This window comes from Lactuca virosa, chromosome 3 (genome assembly GCF_052849685.1).
Source record: "Lactuca virosa cultivar CGN04683 chromosome 3, Lactuca_virosa_CGN04683_v6, whole genome shotgun sequence".
Taxonomy (NCBI): Eukaryota; Viridiplantae; Streptophyta; class Magnoliopsida; order Asterales; family Asteraceae; genus Lactuca; species Lactuca virosa.
The window spans coordinates 182,261,854-182,288,033 of record NC_136428.1 but is presented as its reverse complement, the minus strand read 5'-3'; the positions used below and the strand labels follow the sequence as shown (position 1 = coordinate 182,288,033).

Below are 26,180 nucleotides of genomic sequence, written 5' to 3'. Positions count from 1 at the left end.
TGTTGATATTTTATTTTATTTTTGAATATATAATGATTATATAGATAACAACTGTGGTTTCCACGGTTATAACGTAGTTAATTATGAACAATTAACTAATTTAATTAAATCCAAAAAATACAAATGATTTATTATAGATCATTCTTATTTTTCTCACAATAAATTACCTCTTTCTTGAACACAGAAGTCTCGGATAAGGATCCAGTCAGAAATAGAAAAATGTTAACAAGGTAAGAAAGAATATTTGTGATTTTAACTTGATGGAGTTATAATAGTTGTCCATTTAAATTAAAAAGACATTAATTTGGGAATTTAATATGCATCGGTTACAAAACCAAAATAGGTGGTTATGGTGTTTTTTTGTCTTAGTTCTTTTCTTTAGCGAAAAATTAAGGAGTCATTTTAACGTGAAAGACAATGAGTAAATTTGGACAAATAGACAATAACTAATTTATTATAACTACTATTAATTCGTTTGTAAATTAAATGAATAGGTGTAAGACTCGTGTAATACACGGGTTGATTAAAAAAGTTAAATATAAAGTGTAGACATTAACTATTTTTTAAAATAAAATTTTGGAATAAATATAAATGAAATGATGAATAAGTTATTCAATCTATACTAATAAAAATTATTATCATGTTTTAAATAATAATGTTGAATATGAATGTGTAAAAATTAAGTATTTTTTGAAGTAAAACTTTCGAAATAAAAACAATAAATAGAATAAACCACAAGGACCATTTATGTAATTTGTCTTAATTAATCTATACTAATAAAACTAATTAATATAAATTCATAGATGGAATTCATTAATATATTAATAGAAATAAGAACTCACAAATGGAAGGTTTACTATATACATTAATTCACATTAATTATTATGAGATAACATTTAATAGGTGGAAGTTGAATAAAAATGAAAAAAAAATACAAAAAAGACATATGGAAAAAAATAATTTTAAAATTCTAAGAAAATGACATGTGTCAAATTCAATAAGAAGTTGACATTTGTTAAAAATTATTTTTATTTATTAGGGTAGATATATACATCAATATAGACCGTGACTATTTATTCATAATTATTACAGATTCATTTATAATTTGAATCATATTTATGAAATTAAACAAAAAATGAAACAAAATTCAAATTAGATAAACTAAATCAAGCTTTAATAAACCATAAAGCTTTTACGAAAATGGATCATGATTCAAACCATATAAAAATGAAATAATTTTTTATTAATGAATCATATGAAAACTGAATCATAATCCAGACTGTACAAAATTAAATCTGTTCAAACTACATAAAAATGAATCAATCTTTTTATTCATGATCCATATAAAAAGATTGAATCATATAAGAACCAAATCATGATCCAAACTGTACAAATGAACTGAATAAATGATCCAATCTAATTCATATAAAAATGAAATATTATTTTTTGTTAATGATTCATAATATAAGAACTGAATCATGATTTAAATCTGTACAAAATTGAATCAATTCAAACTATACAAAAATGAATGTGTCTTCATATCTTTTTGCAAAAAAAAAAAAAAAAATACATAAACAAAAAACCAAACCACCTATTTTGTTTTTGTAACCGATGGACATATTTAATTCTCAAATTAATGTGTCTTTTTTAATTTAATTTGTCTTTGTTTTTTCTTATTTGTATTATTATGTTATTTGAATTAGACATTAAATGCATTTAAATTAGTTCCTACAAAAACTCATTTCTTATTTGATTTGACATCTCTCTCTTTTTCTCTCTCTCTCTCTCTATATATATATATATATATATATATATATATATATATATATATATATATATATATATATATATATAGGAGTAGGATCAAATGAGAACACCTAAAAGGTTGAGAACGCGAGAACAGATCTGGACCATCTAATTTTTAAGATGTGTGGCTATAATTAATTGTTATTTTTCTAATTATTAATACATTTAAAATTTAATTTTTAAATTAAAGAAAATTATAAAGGGTATTAAGGTAAATAAACATTACCCTAATTTTGTAAACTCCTATAATTACTCTCTGCCTCTCTATTTCGTTGACCTAATGTCCTACAGTATACAATCGACGCCTCCATCGTCTTACCGTCTCATACCCACGCGACCATGCTACTTTTATCATCATCGGACCTTGCCATCACCAAAACCCTCCAAGGCGTTACTTGACGGGACCGGAGAAAACAAAGAATTGAAAGTAGCAAGGTCGATGAAAGACGTAGGAAGGAAGTGAAGGCAGTCGGCGACGTATGTGGTCGACCGTCGTGATGGCGAGGGGAGCGTCTCCGGGGTCGGCGAGGCTGAAGAGGAGGAAATGAGGAGGCAGCGAGGGGTGGGTCGTCGGTCTCGGTGGATGCAACAATGCGATCGAGGGTTAAAGATGGGACACTTTTGGTGCTTGGCTGGATCGAGGAGAAGAAGAAAAGAGAATGGGAGCAGCGGGATGTGGGGTTTGCCATTGGTTTCCGGTGACAAAGCCCCGACATTGGGTTGTTTGGTGATCGAGAAAGGCAGCAACGATTCAACAACAGGTAAGGGTTCCTTCTTTTTTTTCTTCTTGTTTGATTTGGCAGAACTCGATAAGCTCAAGTGGATGTTTGTTTGATTCCCTTTTTTTGTTCTGTTTTGATTGAAATTTGTGAAGTTTGAGGTGGGTTTTTGGGTTTGCTTTTTAACAGAAATTGATGAGCTTAATCAATAGATTTTGGTGGTGTTTTGTTGCTTGAAATAAATAGGAAGAAGATGAAGAACGGGAGTGACGGGAGTGACGGGAAGAAAGCCTTCAATCCACCTTGGGCTACGATGAACTCAACAATACCGATTCACTCTTGATGTCGCTGTAGTCCATCGACAATAAAAAACGGATCATGAAAGGGGGTGCGAGAATGGTTGTATTTATTTATGAATAGCACGTGTATTTATTTATGAATAACAGTGTAGTTATGTGTGAATGGTTGTATTTATTTATTAATAGTAGTGTATTCATGTGAATGAGTCTATTTATTTATGATTAGATGTATTCATTATATGATAGAATGTGTATTAATTTATAAATAACAGTGTATTCATTTGTGAATTGCAATGTATTCATGTGTGAATGATTGTATTTATTTATGAATAGTAGTGTATTTATGTGAATGAGTGTATTTATTTATGATTAGAGGTATTCATTTTATGAAGAAATGATAATTTTTACACTATTTTTATTTTCAATTGATGAAAAATGCATTGAATTATTTGTAATTTGATGTGTTTTCATTTATGATTGGAAGTGTATTGATTTGAGATTGGATTTCTATTCATTTTTTTTTTTGAAAAACAAAAACATGAAATAGTAGAAAATAATAATTTTTTAAGATTTTCTTTTCAGATTTAAAATAAAAGGAAATATTAATTTTTTAGGAAATTTTTTTGAAACGGTCATAAATTATTTTTGGGAAAAATCATAAAAAAAAATATTTATATATATTTCATTAACTAAAAGGAAATATTAAATTTTTTAGGTAATTAAAATCATTATCCCTAGATTTTAGGAAATCGTTAATTAATATTTATATAAAGTTACTAATATACCCTTATAAAATGATTGGTCCAGAACTGTTCTCGCGTTCTCAACCTTTTAGGTGTTCTCATTTGATCCTCTCCCTATATATATATATATATATATATATATATATATATATATATATATATATATATATATATATATATATATATATATATATATATATATATATATATTAGGTTATCACCTGTGTAATACACGGGATCACAACTTATAATAGTATAATAATACATAATAAGTGATTTGCTATAAAAGAATAAAGGAAAATCAAATCTATGCTTATAAATAAAAACTAAGAAATCAATAACCAAATAATACTTATATCATAAAGTTTTAGATTGTAAGGTGATATTTTAGTAAGAGATCAAACTTTCAAACATAAAAATTTGATGGTTGTTAATTAGTTGTCATTTGTCCATTTTCATATTTGAAGTCTTATATTAAATTAGGTTTAAACTTCGTGACGATTTTTTTAATTTGAAATTTATGTCTCTAAACTATAGTGCAAGGAAAACTATTTTCCTTTCATTGTAAATTATTCAAATATGTTCAAATCAAAACGTATATTTTTTAAGATACAAATCAAAATTACTTGGATAATATTTGTTTATCAATGTTTGTTTCATTATTCTCCTTTAAGGTATAATATCTATGGGTTACAGTTTACAATCTATGGTTTAAAATTTTAAGGTTTACATTGTTATAATTGGATAGATATTAAAAATGTGATCATATTTCTAAATAATGTCTTCAATTTTTTTGTGTGATTAAGATTTAAACTTATAAGGTTGTTTGCCAAAAAATAAAAAACTTTAAAATAGATATTATTTGCAAATTGATCGTCATATCTTGTTTCACACCACATGATAATAGACCAAAACTATTGTGAAACTATAGAGCAATTCGTAAAAATATATTACATATTACTCCATTTTTCAGACTACATATTATCTAAAAATATAATTTCCCTTATTTCGACAGGTTATCACTTATTTGTCGTGTAATCACACAAAACAAATAAAAAAAAAATATCAACTCTTACTTAAATATACTTGGCAAGAGATCTTAAATTAACATTGTTTGAAACAGGGGATTCCTTGAAGAACTGTTGTGAAATACAAAGCAATATATAGTAGTGCATTCTCGTAACAGGTTACATTTCCAACAAACACATCCATAGTAAAACGCTCCCTTAGCTTTCCACATGCCCTTTGGGACTGTTGAAAATTTTCGATTCATTATAAGTTTTTTAATACAAATTATAAGCAAGATGATCAATAAAACGTAAAATAGATGATTACCTGTATATAGTTTATGGATGGTATTATGCATGCCAGGAGAAGTTATGTGTGCCTCATATGAAATAATAAAGTTAATGAAGCCTTGATAAATCATCAAAACCATATTATCAACTTCTAAAAAAAGTTTTCTGCAATATGTTTTACCAAGGGCAAAATCGTCCATGTTTGTAGTGTGAGCATATCAACTAAACAAAGTAGAACCATTCTTATTATATAAATTCTTCCCACCATCTGTGGCTACCTCATTACATTTTATACTTCAGAAGCACTTATATAAAAGGATGATAGGAACAGGAACATGAACATCATTAATGAAAGAGTTTCTCCGTATCGGCAACAACATAAGTGTCTGCACGTGTTAAAGTATGATAGTTAAAAGCAAATAGAAATAAATACGCACAACATGAAGAATTAGCAAGAAATCTTGAAGCTAGAAGTCATACCACTTGTCTTCTTGACTTTTACGATCAACTAACTCTTAAATAATGCAAAAGAACCAAAATAAAAATGGAAAATATTATGAAAGTTAGTTAAAAATTAAAATAAAGAAACTCACAGGATAGAAGAGGGAGGCAGAGCTGAGAGGCAGTCATATAAAACATAAATCAAAGAAATATAACTAATTTGGCTTTTGGAGAGAAGCAGGCGGTGGTATGTTTATGAAGACATACAGATTAAGTTATGCATGCTAAAGAGTAGGCGGTGGTCTGCAAACTGAAGAACATAAATAGGCATAATAGAGAGCATCTGTAACTCAAGGATAAGGAAGGTTAACTATAACATACATGAAACTATAAAAAATAAGAAATTTCAAAGCAATTCCTGGTGTCATGGGACTAAATGTCAAAACAACATAATTATCAATTTTTCTTGTAAAAATTGAAGTTATCAACCAGTCATTTTTACAGGCAATTGCTGACCAAAACGAACAGTAGAAAGATTCATTAACTCCTTTACGTATAATTAAATTTGTGTGGGATGTGAGAGAATAAACCACAAGCTCTGGTTTTTCTATAAACGATTAAAATAATCCTGTTAATATTATTATCCTTGATTGGCGCAAATTCCCCCCAAGTTGCTCTAGTAGTAAAGGTCTAAATCCACAAAAGGAGAATCAACTTTCGGTAAAAGGTAACAACACGATTGTAAATTTTTTATAGAGAAAAAGAGGGAGAGGATGAGAGACAGACCGATTGGGGCGATAAGGGGAATTAATAAGATTCAATCACAATCATTACAAAATATATTTTTGTTAACTTGAACCAAAACATATACAAATAGAATTAGAAAGATTCAATCACAATACATTACAATTCAAAATTCAGACTTACCTTGGATTCTTCCTCAAAGGATGTGACATCCCCATATTTCTCGGCCAGAAAACACCGATTTAGTTTATGTTTTTAAAATAAAATCAGAGTAATCTTCCAAAAGATGTTGCGGAATTTGTCCCCAAAACAAAATTTGATAACAAAATTTATCAAAGCATTTCTTAAAGAAATGTATTCTCATTATATAACAAAACCTCGGGATGTCATGTTTCGATACAGACCATAAGCATAAACAGTATATTATAAGCCTTACAACAGTTATTTACATCTACTGGCCTATAATCCAAAAATCCCTAGTCATCATCCAAATTATGCTCTGGGTCAACTACCTGTAATACAGAAAGTTGAGTGGGTTAGGCTTGGGAGCCTGGTGAGCATATAGGGTTTTCAACCCACAAATAATAATAAATTTATTAATTTCATCAACCAACAATAAATTTATTAATTTCATCAACAAAAAATAACCCTGATTACCTGTTCCCGTTATCCTTACTTTACGTCCCTAAACACCTATCATAAGGGACCTAGCCTAAGAATTTTCATCGGGGTGACAACACTGCTTTAGGGATTCCTCAGCAATTTATGTCAAATAAGGCAACCATATGGGGGATGGAGTATACCGTTGAATACTAAGTTCATAAACACCTACATGTTGCGAGCCTGCTAGCGTTCCACTAGACTGTCTAGAAAGGTCCGTGGTCGTCATCTATACTCCACTAGATGACTAAAACAACAACAATATCGAGGCCTCTCATCAATTTAACACACATCAACTATTTCATCTACCCATGTTTTACCCAATATATTTGTAGATAAAAATACATATACAGTTTAAAACTTGTATAAAACTCTATTCAACACCCATCTCAAATAAACAAACAATATAATTACACATAGCACATATTTTATAGAAAATATTTCATATCTATGTGTAAGATGAAAGTGACTACACACTCACCTGATAAGACGGCGGTTGGACAACACTTCGTCCCTTAAAAATAATATTTTTCAATGAAACTGAGATGTTTTCTCAAAAACCGGGCTTCACGCGGGCAAAGTTTCGTCTCGAAAAACTCTTTTCTCGGGATCTTCGGGCTCTCCGGGGCATGCTTACGATGCTAGGATGATATTCTAGGCTTGGGGGTATTTATTGTAGGTAAAAAGAATGTAGAGGGTGAGAAAGAGAAAAATTTGTAACAAAAAATTGGCTGGCTTCGGATACTATTTATAGGAGGCCGAAGCTCCTTATTACGCTGGGCATAATTCTTCGGTACGCGGGGCGTACTGCCTCGGAAGACTCTTCGTTGGGCGTAACTTCGTACGCTGGGCGTACGAAGTGGATCAGATCGGACGCGTCAAGGCTATGACACGTGTCCTTCATGCGAAGGAGTAGGGGAGGTGATGGACTACTATCAACAAGATCTTCGATTTTCGTTTAGGTTGTTTCAGCTAAAAATCACTCAATCTAAAATTCGAGTTTCGGGCTGCATACTACTATGCCAAATCTTAGAAAATTTATAACTTCCTCATAAGAAGTCAGATTTGGACATTCTTTTTTATGAACACTATCGGTTTAACGTATACTACGACTTTCATTTAGATCACTAAGGCTAAAAAGCACTTTATCGTAAACTCACTTTTTACGTCACACAGCGTCGTGCCGGTTCTGTCGCGAAACTTCGACAGGTCATAACTTCTTCGTTATAACTCGGATTTCGGTATTCTTTATATCTTCGGAATCCTTGTTTCAAGCACTACAACTTTCTTCATAGATATCGGGTTTATCTAACATTTATTTTCGACGCTTATTTTTATCCTTAATTTATTAAATCATAATAATTAAGTATAAAACACATAATACTCAAATAATACATCTTATTATTTCAAAACTAATTACAAAGGTTAGCCTAGACTATTACATCATTATTAATGCCTAGCCTAGAAACACGAGCGTTACAATTCTCTCCCCCTTAGGATGATTCCGTCCCCGGAATCATACATCAGCAAACAAATGCGGATAGCGACTCATCATGTCACTCTGCATTTCCCAGGTGAGATTTGGCCCATTCATATGTTTCCATCGCACAAGCACTAAATCAAACATCTTGCGTCACATCTTCTTAGTCTTACGGTCAACGATTTCCTCTGGTTCTTCAATTAACCTCTTGCTTTCATCCAACTTTAATTCAGAAATTGGAATTATGTCGGGAACTTCTCCCGTGAACTTCCTCAAATAACAAATGTGGAAAGTGTTATGAATACCATCTAGTTCTTCTGGTAGTTCTAGCTTGTAAGCTTGGTTCCCAATACTCTGAAGAACTTTAAACGGTCCAATAAACCTTGGACTCAACTTTCCCCTTTTACCAAATCTTATAATTCCCTTCCACGACGAGACTTTAAGTAAAACCGAATCTCCAACTTCGAATGTTATCGGTTGTCTTTTCTTGTCAGCATAGCTCTTTTGACGATCCTGAGATGCTAACATCCTTTCCCTAATTACTTTCAGCTTTTCAGCAATCTAATGGACTATCTCGGGTCCCATAAACTGTTTTTCCCTAGTTTCAAGCCAACATGACGGCGTTTTACACTTTTGTCCATACAAAGCGTGATAAGGTGCCATCTTGATGCTTGAGTGAAAACTATTATTGTAGGAAAATTCTACTAGAGGTAAATGTTCATCCCAGTTATCTTGGAATTCCAGGGTACATGCTCGTAGCATATCCTCTAATATTTGAATCATTCGTTCGCTCTGACCATCAGTTTGTGGATGGTAGGATGTACTTAGACACAACTTTGTACCCAATTCCTCTTGTAGATTTCTCCAAAACCTCGACGTGAAACGACTATCACGATCTGATACAATCGTTAAAGGAACATCATGAACTCTCACTATCTCCTTCACGTAGCCATTTGCAAGTTTATCCATAGACCATTTTTCATTGGCTGCTATGAAGTGTGCACTTTTAGTAAACCGATCAACGACCACCCAAATCATGTCGTGACCGCTCTTCGTTCTGGGAAGTTTAGTCATAAAATCCCTGGTGATGTCTTCCCAATTACCCATGGGTACAGGTAAAGGTTCTAAACTCCCATACGGTTTCTGATGTTGTGCCTTAACCCTCGCACATGTCACACACTCGGCCACATACTTTGCAACATCGAGCTTCATCGTCGGCCACCAGTAGTAGGGTTTCAGATCCATATACATTTTCATGCTGCCGGGGTGAATCGAGTACATGGTCTTGTGAGCTTCTTCCATCAGAAGATCTCTTATTCCTCCTGTCTTAGGTACCCAAATCCTATCTTGGAATACCTTCAGTCCTTGACCGTTTGTATTGAATACTAACGTTTTGCCCAAACGTTCTTCCTTTCGGTCATTTTTCTCTAAAGCTTCTTCCTAAGCTTTCTTGATACTTTCTACCATCGTTGAGACAACTTCTAATCTTAATGCTCTTGGCCTTTTCTTTTCAAGACTCACTTTTTGGCTTAAAGCATCAGCTACAACATTTTCTTTACCAGAGTGGTAAAGGATTTCACAATCGTAATCCTTAAGCAACTCTAGCCAGCGTCGTTGTCTCATGTTCAATTCCTTCTGATTAAAGAGACATTGAAGACTCTTATGATCAGTGAAAAGTTTGCACTTTGTGCCATAAAGATAATGCCTCCATATCTTTAGGGCGAATACTACCGCTGCCAACTCCAAATCATGCGTGGGGTAGTTCTTTTCATGTTCTTTCAATTCCCTCGATGCATATGCTATCACCTTATCCCTTTGGGTCAGCATACAACCTAACCCAACTCCAGATGCATCGCTATAAACTGCGAAGTCTTCAACTCCTTCAGGTAAAGAAAGAATCGGTGCTTCACATAATTTCTTCTTTAACTTCTCAAATGCTTCCTTATGCTTCTCACTCCAAGTATAAGTAGCTCCTTTGTGGGTCAAAGCTGTCAATGGAGCAGCTATCGAAGAAAAGACTTGGATAAATCTTCGGTAATATCCGACTAATCCCAGAAAGCTTCGGACCTCCGTGGGACTTTCAGTTGTTCCCACTTTATTATAGCTTCAATCTTTGTTGGGTCAACCATGATCCCTTCTTGGTTAACCACATGACCCAAAAATTGGACTTCTTGAATCCAAAAATCACATTTAAAGAACTTTGCATACAGCTTCTCCTTTTTCAGAACTTCTAACACTTCTCGCAGATGCTTGTCATGCTCATACTTGCTTTTTGAATAAATCAAAATATCATCTATGAACACTATCACAGATTTATCAAGGAACGGTTTACAAACCGTGTTCATCAAATCCATGAATGCTGCTGGAGCATTGGTTAGTCCAAACGACATAACCAAAAACTCGTAGTGTCCATATCTTGTTCTGAATGCAGTCTTCTCAATATCCTGCTCTCTCACCTTTAGCCGATGATATCCCGACCTAAGATCGATCTTCGAGAAATATCTCGAACCTTGCAACTGATCGAACAAGTCATCAATCCTTGGCAATGGGTACTTGTTCTTTCTTGTTTCCTAGTTCAGCTCTCTGTAATCTATGCACATTCTCATGCTCCCATCTTTCTTCTTTACGAATAACACCAAAGCTCCCCAGGTCGATGAACTAGGTCTAATGAAACCATTGTCCAACAACTCCTGAAGTTGCGTCATGAGCTCCTTCATCTCCATTGGTGCTAATCGATATGTTGCTTTTGCTATTGGTGTTGTTCCTGGTAACAAGTCTATTCTAAACTCCACTTGTCTATTAGGGGGCAATCCAGGAAGATTTTCGGGAAAAACTTCCGGATAGTCACACACAACTGGTATACTTTGCATATCCTTTTTCTCCTTCTTAGCATTGATCACAAATGCCAAGTATGAGGTGCATCCTTTAGACAAAAATTTTCTGCCTTTCATTAGGGAAATGATTCCAGAATTCACTCTGCGCTTGTCTCCGTATACCATAAAGGACTCTTTTCCAGGCGGGTTTACCCTCACGATCTTATTCTTGCACAGTAACTCGACATCATTGGCGCTAAGCCAATCCATCCCTTGAACGATGTTGAAACCATTCAACTCAATGGGTAACATCTCCTTATGGAATTCGTTTCCGTTTAAGTCGATGACAATACTCCTAATACAATCGCTAACAGGTATGAATTTTCCACTAGCAACTTCTACAATTAGGGCATCATCAAGTTTTTCTATAGGCAATGCTAGTCTTTCAACAAATTTATGTGATATAAAGGAGTAATTTGCTTCGGAATCAAGTAATAAATTGGCAAGAAATCCATTTACAAGAAAACTACCTGAAGTGACATCCGTTGCAACCTTTGCGGCTTCCAATGTCATCTGGAAAGCTCTGGCTTTTGGATTTGGCGGGAGATTAGGCTTTGCTACATCCTTCTTCTTCTTCGGGCAATCCTTCAAAATGTGCCCTTATTCGTGACATCCATAGCACACCCTTTTGTTGGTTGTGCACTCGCTGGCGTAGTGTCCTGGCTTTCCACATTTAAAACAAGTGACCTCCTGGCCACATTTTCCAACATGTTTCTTCTTACACTTGTCACACCACTTCGCTTCGGCTCCTCCTCCGAATTTCCTCGAACCAGACTTCGAGAACTTGCTCTTCTTGTTGGACCTCGAAGATCCATCAAACTTTATTTTCTCACCAACCTTTGCCCTCTCATGACCCCTTTCCTTTAACTGGGTTTCCACGTTTTTAGCTGCTCGGACTGCTATCTTCAGAGTAGCTGCCATCTTGACCGTTGGGCCAAAGTTGGCTGGCAGTCCGTTTGCGGACCTCTTAATTTTTGAGAGTTCAGTTGGCATTAAGTATGGAAATAACTTCATATTTTCGGTAAATGCAGTAGCATAGTCGTCAATGCTCATTTTCCCTTTCTTCAAGTTCTGAAATTCATTGTTTAGATCTATCAGATCTATCTCTGAGCAGTATTGCATCTTTAACTGCTCCAAGAAAATTTCCCAAGACATTTTCAGGGCTTTTCCATGTGGCATCGTGTCTGCCAATAACTTCCACTAGCTTAAAACTCCGGTGTTCAGTTGTCTGACCGCAAAAACAGTTTTCTGCTTGTCGCTACAGTTGCAGCTTTCAAATACCATCTCCATTTCAGAGATCCAGTCCATAATCTCAGCAGGTTTTGGGCTTCCGGCAAGACTTGGCGGTTTGGCGCCCAAGAAATTCTTATACATACGCCCATCTCTGTTGATTTTCCCCTCCGGGTCATTCCTTTCAGCCACTGGGGGTTCCGCTTGACCGACAGTCCTACTATTGTCCCCTTCTTCTGACTGTCTGTCATTCAGTTCAGGTTGTTCGTCAGAAATTGAGGGTTCATCCCTATTATTCAGCAACAATTGTCTCATCTCTTCCCTTTGTTCGACCATCATAGCCCGAATCATGGCTTGTACTCCAGCCATTGTAACTGGTTCTGGTGCAGCTTCTACTATAGGCACCTGTTCCATCACTTGGGGTTGAGGTTGCTGATTTCTATTTGCATTTCCAGCTCCACTTCGGGTTCTTGCCATTTTGATCTATACACCAAATTAGGTGAATTTAGATCTTTTTACACATAAATATTTAAATTCTCCTCATCACTCCTAAACGTTTACATGCTAGTTCTAATATCATAGTCATACGCTTAGAATCCTAAACACATAAGGTTTCCAGATCTGGTCGGCAACAGACCATCGATCCGAACAAATAACATCATATATGGCAAACATATAACATTTAGCACACAAAAGCATTTTAGGCATCTTTCCTAAAATATACTAGTGCTCGTGTCTAAAATATGGTAGACACTCATCTCACGATCATCACTTAGCATTCTAAGTTTACGTCTAGAAATCCTACAAATTCCTAGTTCGCTTAAACTAATGCTCTGATACCAACTGTGACATCCCCAAATTTATCGGCCAGAAAAGACCGATTTAGTTTATGCTTTTAAAATAAAATCAGAGTAATCTTCTAAAAGATGTTGTGGAATTTGTCCACAAAACAAAATTCGATAAAAAAATTTATCAAAGCATTTCTTAAAGAAATGTATTTTCATTATATAACAAAACCTCGGGATGTCATGTTCCGATACATACCATAAGCATAAACAGTATATTATAAGCCTTACAACAGTTATTTACATCTACTGGCCTATAATCCAAAAATCCTTCGTCATCATCCAAATTATGCTCTGGGTCCACTACCTATAATACAGAAAGCTGAGTGGGTCAGACTTGGGAGTCTGGTGAGCATATAGGGTTTTCAACCCACAAATAATAATAAATTTATTATTTCATCAACCAACAATAAATTTATTAATTTCATCAACCAAAAATAACCCTGATTACCCGTTTCAGTTATCCTCACTTTACGTCCCTAAACACCTATCATAAGGGACCTAACCTAAGGATTTTCATCGGGGTGACAACACTGCTTTAGGGATTCCTCAGCAATTTATGTGAAATAAGGCAACCATGTGGGGGATGGAGTATACCGTTGAACACTAAGTTCATAAACACCTACAGGTTGCGAGCCTGCTAGCGTTCCACTGGACTGTCTAGAAAGGTTCATGGTCGTCATCTATACTCCTCTAGATGACTAAAACAACAACAATATCAAGGCCTCTCATCAATTTAACACACATCAACTATTTCATCTACCTATGTTTTACCCAACATATTTGTAGATAAAAATACATATACAGTTTAAAACCTGTATAAAACATCTATTCAACACCCATCTCAAATAAACAAACAATATAATTACACATAACACGTATTTTATAGAAAATACGTCATATCTATGTGTAAGCTGAAAGTGACTACACACTCACCTGATAAGACGGCGGTTGGACTGCACTTCATCCCTTAAAATAATATTTTTCAATGAAACCGGGATGTTTTCTCAAAAATCGGGCTTCACGCGGGCAGAGTTTCATCTCGAAAAACTCTTTTCTCGGGATCTTCGGGCTCTTCGGGGGTTGCTTACGATACTAGGATGATATTCTAGGCTTGAGGGTATTTAGTGTAGGTAAAAAGAAAATAGAGGGTGAGAAAGAGCAAAATTTGTAACCAAAAATCGGCTGGCTTCGGATCCTATTTATAGGAGGCCGAAGCTCCTTATTACGTTGGGCGTAATTCTTCGGTACGCGGGGCGTACTCCCTCGGAAGACTCTTCGTTGGGAGTAACTTCGTACGCTGGGCGTACGAAGTGGATCAGCTCGAACGCATCAAGGCTATGACACGTGTCCTTCATGCGAAGGAGTACGGGAGGTGACGGACTCCGGATCACTTACACGAGTACGCTGGGTGTACTCCTTCGGACCAGCCTTGAAGTTTGTGCCCAAAACTTCAAAAATTCGTATCTTTCAGATACGAACTCCGGTTTTGACGTTCTTTATATCCACGCGTAGGTGAAATTATGCTCCACAACTTTCCTTTAGACTCCATTGGCTAATTTTGAATTTATTTTTAATGTTATATTTTTAACAGGCCGGGACAGGAAAAGTCCGTTAAAAATTCATAACATTTTCATCCGACGTCCGTTTTTGTATCTCTTTTTACCTTTGAACTACTATCAACAAAATCTTCGATTTTCGTTTAGGTTGTTACGGCTAAAAATCACTCGATCTAAAATTCGAGTTTTGGGCTGCATACTACTATGCCAAATCTTAGAAAATTCATAACTTCCTCATACGAAGTCAGATTTGGACATTCTTTTTATGCACGCTCTCGGTTTAACGTATACTACGACTTTCATTTAGATCAGTAAGGCTAAAAAGCAATTTATCGTAAAGTCACTTTTTACGTCACTTAGCGTCGTGCCGGTTTTGTCGCGAAACTTCGACAGGTCATAACTTCTTCGTTGTAACTCGGATTTCAGTATTCTTAATATATCCAGAATCCTTGTTTCAACCACTACGACTTTCTTCATAGATATCGGGTTTATCTAACATTTATTTTCGACGCTTATTTTTATCCTTTAACTTATTAAATCATAATAATTAAGTATAAAACACATAATACTCAAATAATACATCTTATTATTTCAAAACAAATTACAAAGGTTGGCCTAGACTATTACATCATCATTAATGCCTAGCCTAGAAACATGGGCGTTACAAAGGACGACCAAATTAGAATGAAACATCGCACTATTGCAAAATGAACAAAAAAATCGGACTTACCAGGGATCCCAAGTTTACCAACTCAAAAATCGGATTCGTTTCTGTTGCAAAACAAACTAAAATAATAATAATAAATGAGCATATGTTGAGATAGGGAAGAGATATACAAAAGCTTGAAGCCCTACCATTTGATGTACCGCATCTAACAGTTCCAACATAGATCTCGGGGCTATCATTTGCGAATCCAGCTCAAGATACGACCAAATAAGAACTAAGGTTACATATCAAGGTGTGGACTGGTGTGACGGTGTCTGATGGTTGTCACGACGGTGATGGTTGATCATGTGAAGGCAATGGTGGGGAATACAAACCTGTGAATAGATATAAAAAGACCCACTTATAGATAAATATGGGAAATCAAGTCGTATTTACTGATGATTCCATAAGTCGATTTAGGGCTGGAAACACATAGATTCGTAGAATACCTGAGATGGTGAGATGACGAACACATTTACTTGCAAATCAATGGCATTAAATAAAAAAAATTAGGAATTTCAAACAAAAAAAACATAAGATAATCAAGTGTTCAAGGATTAAAAGAGAGGGGAGATACAAAGAATAGGGTTTACACACCAATTTGATTGATATCTAGAGAAGAGGAGGGGAAATAAGAATTTTAAAAAAAATTCAAATCCCTTTATCCTCAAAAGTCTCCTCAAATCAATCTAAATAGAATCAATTGTAAATTTCAATTATGGTATAATAATCTTGCATAGATGAAATTGCAGTACGCAGGAAACAAAAACACAGGGAAATATGAGGAAGCCACGTGGCAAAATAGATATGTAGAAAGATGACTTGTGGCATATTTAGGTTTCTTTTATTAGAGGAGGTATATATATATATATATATATATATATATATATATATATATATATATATATATATATATATATATATATATATATATAAACACTGGTTCATTTGAATACTTTTAATTTTGTGAGACCGTGAAAAACATTCTTCGATATATATTATTTAGATATTGAAAATATGCAATATATAGTAATATTCTGATAAAAATATTTTATATAATTATAATGTTATATAATATTCTAATTAAAATCACTAGTACAAAAATGACCTACGGTGACACATTCCAAAAAACGGCCTGTCACACTTTTTATTATAAAGGTCACTAAAAAAATTTAGAGACTATTTTTTGATACATTTACATTAGTTTGTGTGTCCATTGTATAGATAATCAACACTTTAACCACATTTAGTTATACCAAATGTGACAATTATTAGTGACACTCGAAGACTGGGGCCATATTCACTATCAACCACATTTATAGGTTTACATTATTAAACTTTTTATATAAGAGACAATACATAGATAACTGGTGACATGAGGAAATTATATATGTTTCTGTATCATGGTGCTATTTTGACACATGAAATCCAATGTAGCTAACAGGGGATACATATGGCCGCATTAAATATTTGTCTGTCCATAAGGTGGCGTTTAGCAGTGACTAAGTAAAAGCAAGAAAACATGTTACTTTTAGTGGTTTATGGTTATGTGCCTTTTATTATGTGTGACAAAATATGATGAATTGGCTATGAAAAAATACACATAATATTAGTGTAAGTTGCATTTGGTTATGTTTAAAATTATTACGTGTGTCTATAAGTAAATCTAGTTAGAAGAAATATAATGTATGATCAGTATAATTATAGTAGGGTCATTGAATGTGTGACTATAATTATGTAATGATCATTCTTTTTGTACTAGTTTGTGTATAAATGTAAATAATAGTCTTCATCAAAATACCATTTGTTGAATAGTCAACCATGTGAAGTTGCATCTAAAGGGCTCCTTTAATTCGACCAAAATAAACTCTTGAAGGGGACGTAAATTGTTACTACGGTTTGTACCAATTTCTGCATCTTGAACCCGAAAAAATGTAAAAGATCAAATTGCCCTTTTGTAGTAAAATAGTCCCAATTTTCATGTTATATTCCATTTTATTGCTGAAAATCCAAACCAAAACAGCTCCCCATAGAGAATACCAACAATATCATTCAACTTTAAAGTTCCCCTTTTTGACTTCTGATCACACAATTCATAAAAACAATGACAAATTGAATGACTAAGTAGATAAATTGTATTACATATGAATTGACAGCAATGTGCTGAAACAGTACAATTAAAAGAATATTAACATATACTAAAATCTTATAATTATTTCTAAACACCAATTTTTTACACTAAGAAAAATAATAAGGGTAATATTGTCAATTTGGGGCCGAAACACCATACGGAGTAGTTACTAGCTTGCATATTGACGCAAACTTCCAAACAAACATCCAAGAAACAATTTCATATCTTTTATGGAAGTAACTATCCTTTTTTGAACACTTTAGAGCGAAACACAAAGTATTGTATGCATTTATCAAGACCTGCATCGAAATGGTTTATCTTTAACATACTAAAAGAGTAAAAAAAAATACCTTAAAATAATCATAATGGTGAAGGAGGTTATATGTTTGTGGGTTGAAATTACCTTTAAATAAGATACTACTTAGAATCCTTTCACGACAAAACACCAGGATCAAGGTTTGGGCTTTACCTTCTACAAACAATAGTAAAGATTATAATATGTTAAAAGATTGAATAATAATATTGCTACAAATTTAAAGCATGACATATTGAAGTTTCATATGAAATATATGTAAGTATTAGGATATGATTAACAAACACATACCGTCCGTATAACAATACCCTGAAAGTCAGTCCTAAAGTAATCATTTTCCTTCTACAATTCAAGTGGGTAAACACGTGGCAGTATATTATCATTATAAGGAGAAACTACAATACTAAATTCTTCATCGGCCTCCTCATACGCATCTTTATAATTTTTGGGAGGTGTTTTGATGACAATAGACATTTTTTGATCGAGTGGGTCTGTCACATAAAATACTTGTCGTTCTTGTGAGGCCAATATGAAGGGATCATCTTTATGGCCTAATCTATTTAGCTTAACTAGTGTGTACCCTAGTCTATCCTTCTTGACCCCATGTTTATTGTCAACCCAATCACACATGAAAATTGGAATTTGTTTAAAATGATAATCAAGTACCCATATCTCTTGTAAAACACCATAATAAGTGTTTTTTACATACATTACAACTTCTTGACTAATGTTTGTGTCAGTTGCAATGACACTAACCCTACTGTCTTGGTAATATTTTCCTTCACGAGCTTTTGTACAAAAAGTATAACCATTGATAGCATATACATCATATTTAATAATGTTTTTGTTTGGTCCATGAGAAATCCATCTCATTGTCTCTGTTAAACTTTCTCTGCAGACCTGTAACTCCTTCTCTACCTGAATAGTTTTAGAATATGAATTTAACATATAAGGAAATACATAATGATTAGCAAGAGTGTATTGGAAAGTACATGCCTTAGTACATTGCTATAACAGCCAATTAATGTGTTAGGGTACCACTTAGGACCAGTTATGCTCATCCCCAATAAATTAAAGAAAAAACAATATATAAGAAAATAAAGTACCTCCTATCGTAACCAATGACCAAATGTATCATTGTGCTCTTTCTCCAGATGTGCTTTTCGTTTAGTCATTGTTTTTGTCGCAAAAAATCCATGTGTCGACTGTACATATGTAAATCTTATTATGAAAAGAACACAATAGTGTACAATAACAAAAAAAATAACAGACATGTAAAAACCTTACTTAATATATGGGAGTACTTCATTTGTATTTTGGATTATATGATAATATATTATATTGATTATTTTGAATTATTTGATAATATATACGTCTATTATAACTGCATAATCTCAACCGTTTGAATGACTTCTACCCGCGAGTTACTCATGAATATATAATTTAATATAATATATGGTTTAATGTTATTTGTAGTTGTTGTTATTGTTAATTAATTTTTTAAAATTTATTTTCTTAAAGTTTTAATTTCTATCATTATAATTATTTAAACCATCAAACATTGTTTTTTTGATTTCAAAGGTCACAATATAATCACTTTTATAGAGTTATTTTTAACTATTGTTATTGTAAGTTATTTTAAGCTACTTATTTGAAAACTTTTAACGATTATAACTTTAGGACATATTTTAGTTAAATTGAGATTATAATTTAGTTTTTGCATTACCATTACAATTATCACTTTTAACTATTCACAAAATATTCATTGGGTTTTTTTAAGTAGAACTGAAGTTTATATTCAAGTTGACACTATAATGTTATATTTAAATTGACAATTTAAGTATTTTATCCAAACCGTTCAAAAGTTGTAGCTTTAAACTGATAATGGTTTACGTACAACAACATATTAAATCTAATAAATTAAGTATAATATGTTAAAAGTTAAAGACATAACTTTATAAGTAGAAGTGAAGATATTATTTTAATTAATATTGAAATTTAGTTTATTTATGATTACACTTTAGGTTTGATATTTATTTAACCTTATTAACCAATTTGTAATCATTATTAGAAAGACACTACAGTTTATCACTTTTAACTATTTACAAAATATTCTTTGGGTTGTTTGAGTTAAACTAAATTTTATATTTATGTTGATCATGTAATGTTATATTCAAATTTATAATTTAAGTATAATATGTTAAAAGTTAAAATACAAATTGTTCAAAAGTTGTAGTTTAAAATGATAATGATTTACATCCAACAATATATTAAAACTAATAAATTAAGTATAATATGTTAAAAGTTAAAATACATAACTTTATAAGTAGAATTAAATATATTCTTTTAATATTGAAATATAGTTTATATATGATTACACTTTAGGTTTGATATTTATTTAATCTTATTAACCAACTTAAATCATTATTAGAAAGAAATTGAAAAGTCATGGGAGTTTCAAATGAATGTGGTGAAAGGAAAGATGCATGGGAGTTTCAAATGAATGTAGTGAAAGGAAAAATGTTTCCTTTATAAGTATACTAGGCGAATGTCCGCGCGTTGCGTAGAAACACCTATATAGTTGAAGTCTTTACAAATATATGTTTTTTTTAATATAACAATAACGTTGTTGTTAAATTTGATATAATAATTCATAAACTAAATTGATATAATATATTGATTATTTTGAATTATATGATAATATATACATCTATTATAATTGCAGAATCTCAATCATTTGAATGACTTCTACCCGCAAATTACACATGAATAAAATTAAATATAATAAATGTTACTTTTAGTTGTTGTTATTGTTAATTAATTTTTTAAAATTTATTATATGAATGTTGTAATTTCTATCATTATAATTATTTAAAACATCAAACATTGTTTTTTGATTTTAAAGGTAACAATATAATCATTTATATAGAGTTATTTTTAACTATTGTTATTGTAAGTTATTATAAGATACTTATGTGAAAACTATTAACGATTATAAATAAATCTTTAAGAAATATTTTAGTTAAATTGAGATTACAATTTAGTTTTTGCATTTGTCACTACAGTTTATCACTTTTAACTATTTACAAAATATTCTTTGGTTTTTTAAGTGGAACAGAAATTTATATTTAAGTTGACATTGTAATGTTATATTTAAATTAACAATTGAAGTATTTTGTCCAAACTGTTCAAAAGTTGTAGCTTTAAACTAATAATGGTTTACATACAACAACATTTTAAATATAACAAATTAAGTATAATATGTTAAAAGTTAAAGACATAACTTTATAAGTAGAAGTAAAGATTTTATTTTAAAATTGAAATTTAGTTTATTTATAATTACACTTTAGATTTGATATTTATTTAACCTTATTAACCAACTTATAATCATTATTATAAAGACATTAAAATTTATCACTTTTAATTATTTACAAAATATTTTTGGGTTGTTTAAGTTAAACTAAAATTTATATTTAAGTTGACGATGTAATATGATATTTAAATTAATAATTGAAGTATTTTATACAAATTGTTCAAAATTTATAGCTTTAAAATGATAATGGTTTACATCCAACAATATATTAAAATTAATAAATTAAGTATAATATGTTAAAAGTTAAAAAACATAACTTTATATGTAGAAGTAAAGATATTTTTTAATATTGAAATTTAGTTTATATATAATTACACTTTAGGTTTGATATTTATTTAACCTTATTAAACAACTTAGAATCATTATTAGAAAGAAATTAAAAAGTCATGGGAGTTTCAAATGAATGTGGTGAAAGGAATAATGCATGGGAGTTTCAAATGAATGTGGTGAAAGGAAAAATGCTTCCTTTATACTATAGTATGATATGATATGATATAGTTATATAGATATAGATTTCATCTTCCCTGGAATGTTCAACATTGTTCCGACTAGAATCTTTCCCACATTCTTTGTAATGTGCATAAAATCTAAATAATGTGGAATCAAATAGTGTTGCCAATACATTAGCCATCTATACCATATATTAAATTTCTTTCAGTATGTGGTATGTGGTATCTGGTTGGCTAACATCTGAACTACCCACTTGCATTCATTTTCTCTTTTTTACTATATTCCTACTTCTACTAGCAGAAGCTATTTGGAATTCTGATCCATTGCCCTTAGATACTTTCCCCCATTTATTAATTATAAATTTGACCTTGTTATATATTTCCTCCCCAGTCATAGGTATTGGCGATGGTAAGAACTCTTGTTCTCCATTGAACGCCCTCTTTTATCTTCTAAACGGGTGGTCATATTTTAGATATCGTCTGTGACCATCATAACTTTGCTTATTTGATTCAGCGAGTCTAATACAATGTGTTTGTTCGCCACACACAACACATCCTTTGAACCCGCTGTAAGGACAACAAGATAATGTACCAAGAGCAGGATAATCATTAATTGTCCATAACACAACTGCACACAGATTAAACCTTTCTTGTGCATATGCATCATATGTTTTAACTCCATTATCAAATAATATTTGTAGATCATCAACCAAAGGTGAAAGGTGTTGGATTAGGTGTCTAGGGCCATAACTATAATTGGTATGTACTTGACCTGAGAGTAGCATGGTCCATTTCGTGTTGCATTCACCAGGGCAATTTGATAGGATGGATATTTGAGAAAGAAGTTATTTGTGATTTATTAATATATTATAAGCATAATATATTAATTGAGAAATCATATTTTTAATTAGTATTGATATTAATTTGGAATTAATTTAGTGATCAAAAGAGACTAATAAACTTAACGGGGACTGATTATGTAAATCAGTGATACATATGGTTTGGGCTATTGATCCATGATGGACTAAGTTTATGTAAGTTTCCATGAAGAGTTAGTCCATATGAGTCATTGGATCATAAGCCTAAGTGTAAGAATTAGGTTTTTCATATGACTCTTGGAATTCTACACTATATATGTATTCCCCTAAGCCTAAAATCGGACCTTTGAGTTCAAAGGAAGACCTAGCCGATTTTGTATCTCCAAACCTCTTTCTCATATTCATCCAATTGTTCATGGTGTCTTGTGAACCGTTTGAGGCATCACACTTGGGGACTTGGGGTGCTAAGCTCTTGAAAGGCCAAATTCAATAAGCTACAACAAGAGGTAATATTCTAACTAGTTTTATGATTCATATGTCAAATTGTATGCTAGTTGTAGGCTTCATGATTTGGAATTTTTTATTGCATGTATAACTAGAGAAAACTTAGATCCAAAGCAATTAGGGTTGTATGTGCATCATAGGAGTGTTATAGTACATAAAACCCAACAGTGGTATCAGAGCCATGGGTTGTTATTGTTGTGTTTTAAGCACTATAACACTCATCTGGTGCACATCCAACCCTAGATGCTTTGGATCTATGTTTACTCTAATTATACATGCAATTTCAATTTTCCAAAGCATACATCCTAACTAGCATACAAAAGATGATATACAATATAAAACTCATAGTTAGATGAATAGCTCTTGATGTAGTTGTAGTCCTTGGCCTTTCAAGAGCTTAACACCTCAAGCGTGATGCCTCAAATGGTTCACAAACACCATTAACAAAGGAGGACTTTGAGAGAGAGGTTATACACTCCAAAATGGTTATGATTCTCTTAGAATACATAGATATATCGATTTTGGCTAAGGGATAACTCATATATAGTGTAGGATTCCAAGAGTCATAGGTAAACCCTAATCCATACACTTGGGTTATGATCCATATTTAATGTGGGCTAACTCTTCATGGATACTTGCATAATACTTAGCCCAACATGGACCAATAGCCCAAACACTAAATATATCACTGATTTACATAATCAGTCCCTGTTAATTTAATTAGTCTCTTTTGATCACTAAATTAATTCCAAATTAATTCTTGATCAATACTAATTAAATAATATGATTTCATATTAATATATTATACTTGTAATATATTAATAAATCATATATATACTCTTACTCAAATATCCATCCTATCAAATTGTCATGGTGAAGCCAATCCAAATGGACCATGCTACTCTCGGGTCAAGTACATACAAATTATAGTTATGGGCTTGGACACCTCATGTAACATCCGGATTTCCAGGTATTATGTATGATCATTTATTTATGAGTAAAAGAGAGGGACTCGACGAATTGAGGCGTAGACTCGTCGAGTAGGACCGCGATTGCTAACTGGATTAATGAACGGACTCGACGAGTCGGAAAGGGTGGACTCGACGAGTCCGCGCTGTAAATTGAAACCCTAATTCTCAGGGTCTGTGCCCTATTTAAAGGCCTTTATGGCCTCCATTTGCGGCAATTTCACCCCTGAGAAACCCTAGCGAGCAGAGAGATCGTTTGTGGTGCAAGAGGAAGGCTAATTCACCATTTCTTGTGTGTTTTAGCAAGAACGAAGGAGGTAGAACAAGCTAGGCGGGTTGAGGAGCTTGGATCCACTTCTATTTGATCAGAGGAAGCTGTTGGAGGTAACAATTTGTGCCATTCTCGTGTTTATTATGATTCTAGTGAAATCTAGGGTTTTCTTTATGCCTCTTTTAGTTGAATCTTGAGTATGTGAGGTCCCAAGGCGAGTTGGTTCATAGATCTGGACCTTAAGAGGTCCAGAGAGTCCTTACCACTCTGCTTTATGCCATACTTTTTGAGTTATGAGCCTAGGAGGCCATTTTAGAGGTTATTTCACCAAAAGAAGTTTTGGGTGTGTTGCATGTGTACCAAGATTCGACCTTTACGTGATTGTCATGCTTGGGAAGGTCAGATCTATAGATTAGAGAAGCAGATCTGACCTTAGAAGGTCATTTGAGTATGAACATGGAAGCAACTCGCCGAGTCCATAAGTGGACTCGACGAGTCGAGTCGGGGTTGCCCCGCGATTCGTGACAGGAGGAACCCGTCGAGTGGAAGGATGACTCGACGAGCCAAGAGAGGCTAGAAGGATTCAGAGGACCCGCATGGACTCGCCGAGTCACCCATGTGCACTCGACGAGTCGGGTCAAAGTTTGACCGTTGACTTTCGTTGACCTTAGGGTTCTGGTCAAGACTGATTCAAGAGAGTTCAGAGAGGGGTAGCATGGCCTTCTACCCAATCTTTAGAGATGAGACTATGAGAAAATATTGATCGGGGATGTTATTTGAATAATAGGAGGAGGCTAGGTCGGGACGTTGAGCACGAGAGTTTATCCGACTTCATTGAGGTGAGTCTTCTCACTATAATGTACCTGGAAGGGTACCTATGTGTGACCGGAAGGTCTTATATGCTATGAGATGTATGAGTTGTATGTTGTTATGTGATATGTATGTGTTATGTATGTTATGTATGATAAGGACCGGAAGGTCAAGATGATATGGACCGGAAGGTCAAGAGGTTACGGACCGGAAGGTCGATACGGGTAGGACCGGAAGCTCTACCGGGATTCAGGACGGAAGTCCCCTGAGACATTTGGATCGGAAGATCGCACAGAGATATGGTCTGGAAAGACGTATGTGTTGTATGTGGTATTTTGGGGAACTCACTAAGCATTTATGCTTACAGTTGTTGTGTTATGTGTTTCAGGTACTAGCGAGGATCGCGGGAAGGCGCCGACATGATCCGTACACACTCATAGAGATTATGTTTTGAGATTCTGGGATTTGTTTGTTATTATGACATTGGATACAGTTTGTTTGATATTGTTTTTGATGATTGAAAATGTGATTTAAAAATGAAAAATTGTTTTGAAAATTTACGTTGTTAGAAGTTGGTATCAGAGCCTTGGTTTGAGGGATTCGGGTGCATCTTCGGATGAATCTGAACTCAAACTGAGGATTTGAGAAAGTTTTTAATAATATAAATAATTTTTCTAAGAGGGTAAAAGATTTTGAGAAAGGCAGAACAGAGCAGTGTGTACGATCAGCCAGCGCCCGAACGGTGATTTCCCAAAATACCCTTACATTATGTAATATGAGATATGTTATGATATGCATGTTAGAGTAGGCTAGGTATTCATATTTGGACTAGAGTGGCCAGATTTATGATGCTTTAGCCTAGGAATATTTATGCTGCTATGTGATGCTTGAGAGTGAGTAGGTAGCAGTGAGGAGCTTTGAGAGGTCTACGAATCCTTAGGGTACTAGGGAACAAGTAGGGTTGAGTTATCGAGTGCGAGTATGCTCGAGCAAGTCTCTGATATATTTATGTTGTATTTCAGAGACATCATGGTTGGGACACGCCACAGACCTGAGACGAGCGGCGTGAATGACAAGGAGCTTCGTCAGATGATCCACGATGAGGTGGCAGCGGTGATTCGAGCCGAGATTCCGGAGATG

At 33.3% G+C, this 26,180-nt stretch overlaps 1 long non-coding RNA gene across 2 annotated transcripts; it reads right to left on the bottom strand.

The window, feature by feature from the left end:
- Window positions 1-4,533: 4,533 nt before the first annotated feature.
- On the bottom strand, window positions 4,534-5,811 carry LOC145162755 (uncharacterized). 2 transcript variants are annotated; one of them, XR_013739304.1, is made up of 3 exons: window positions 5,459-5,811; window positions 4,903-5,251; window positions 4,534-4,818 (listed from the first exon to the last, which is right to left on the bottom strand). It is a non-coding gene; the product is annotated as an uncharacterized LOC145162755 (long non-coding RNA). The 2 variants fall into 2 exon arrangements; XR_013739305.1 differs by lacking the exon at window positions 5,459-5,811 and adding an exon at window positions 5,346-5,451.
- Between the last annotated feature and the right edge of the window lie 20,369 nt (window positions 5,812-26,180).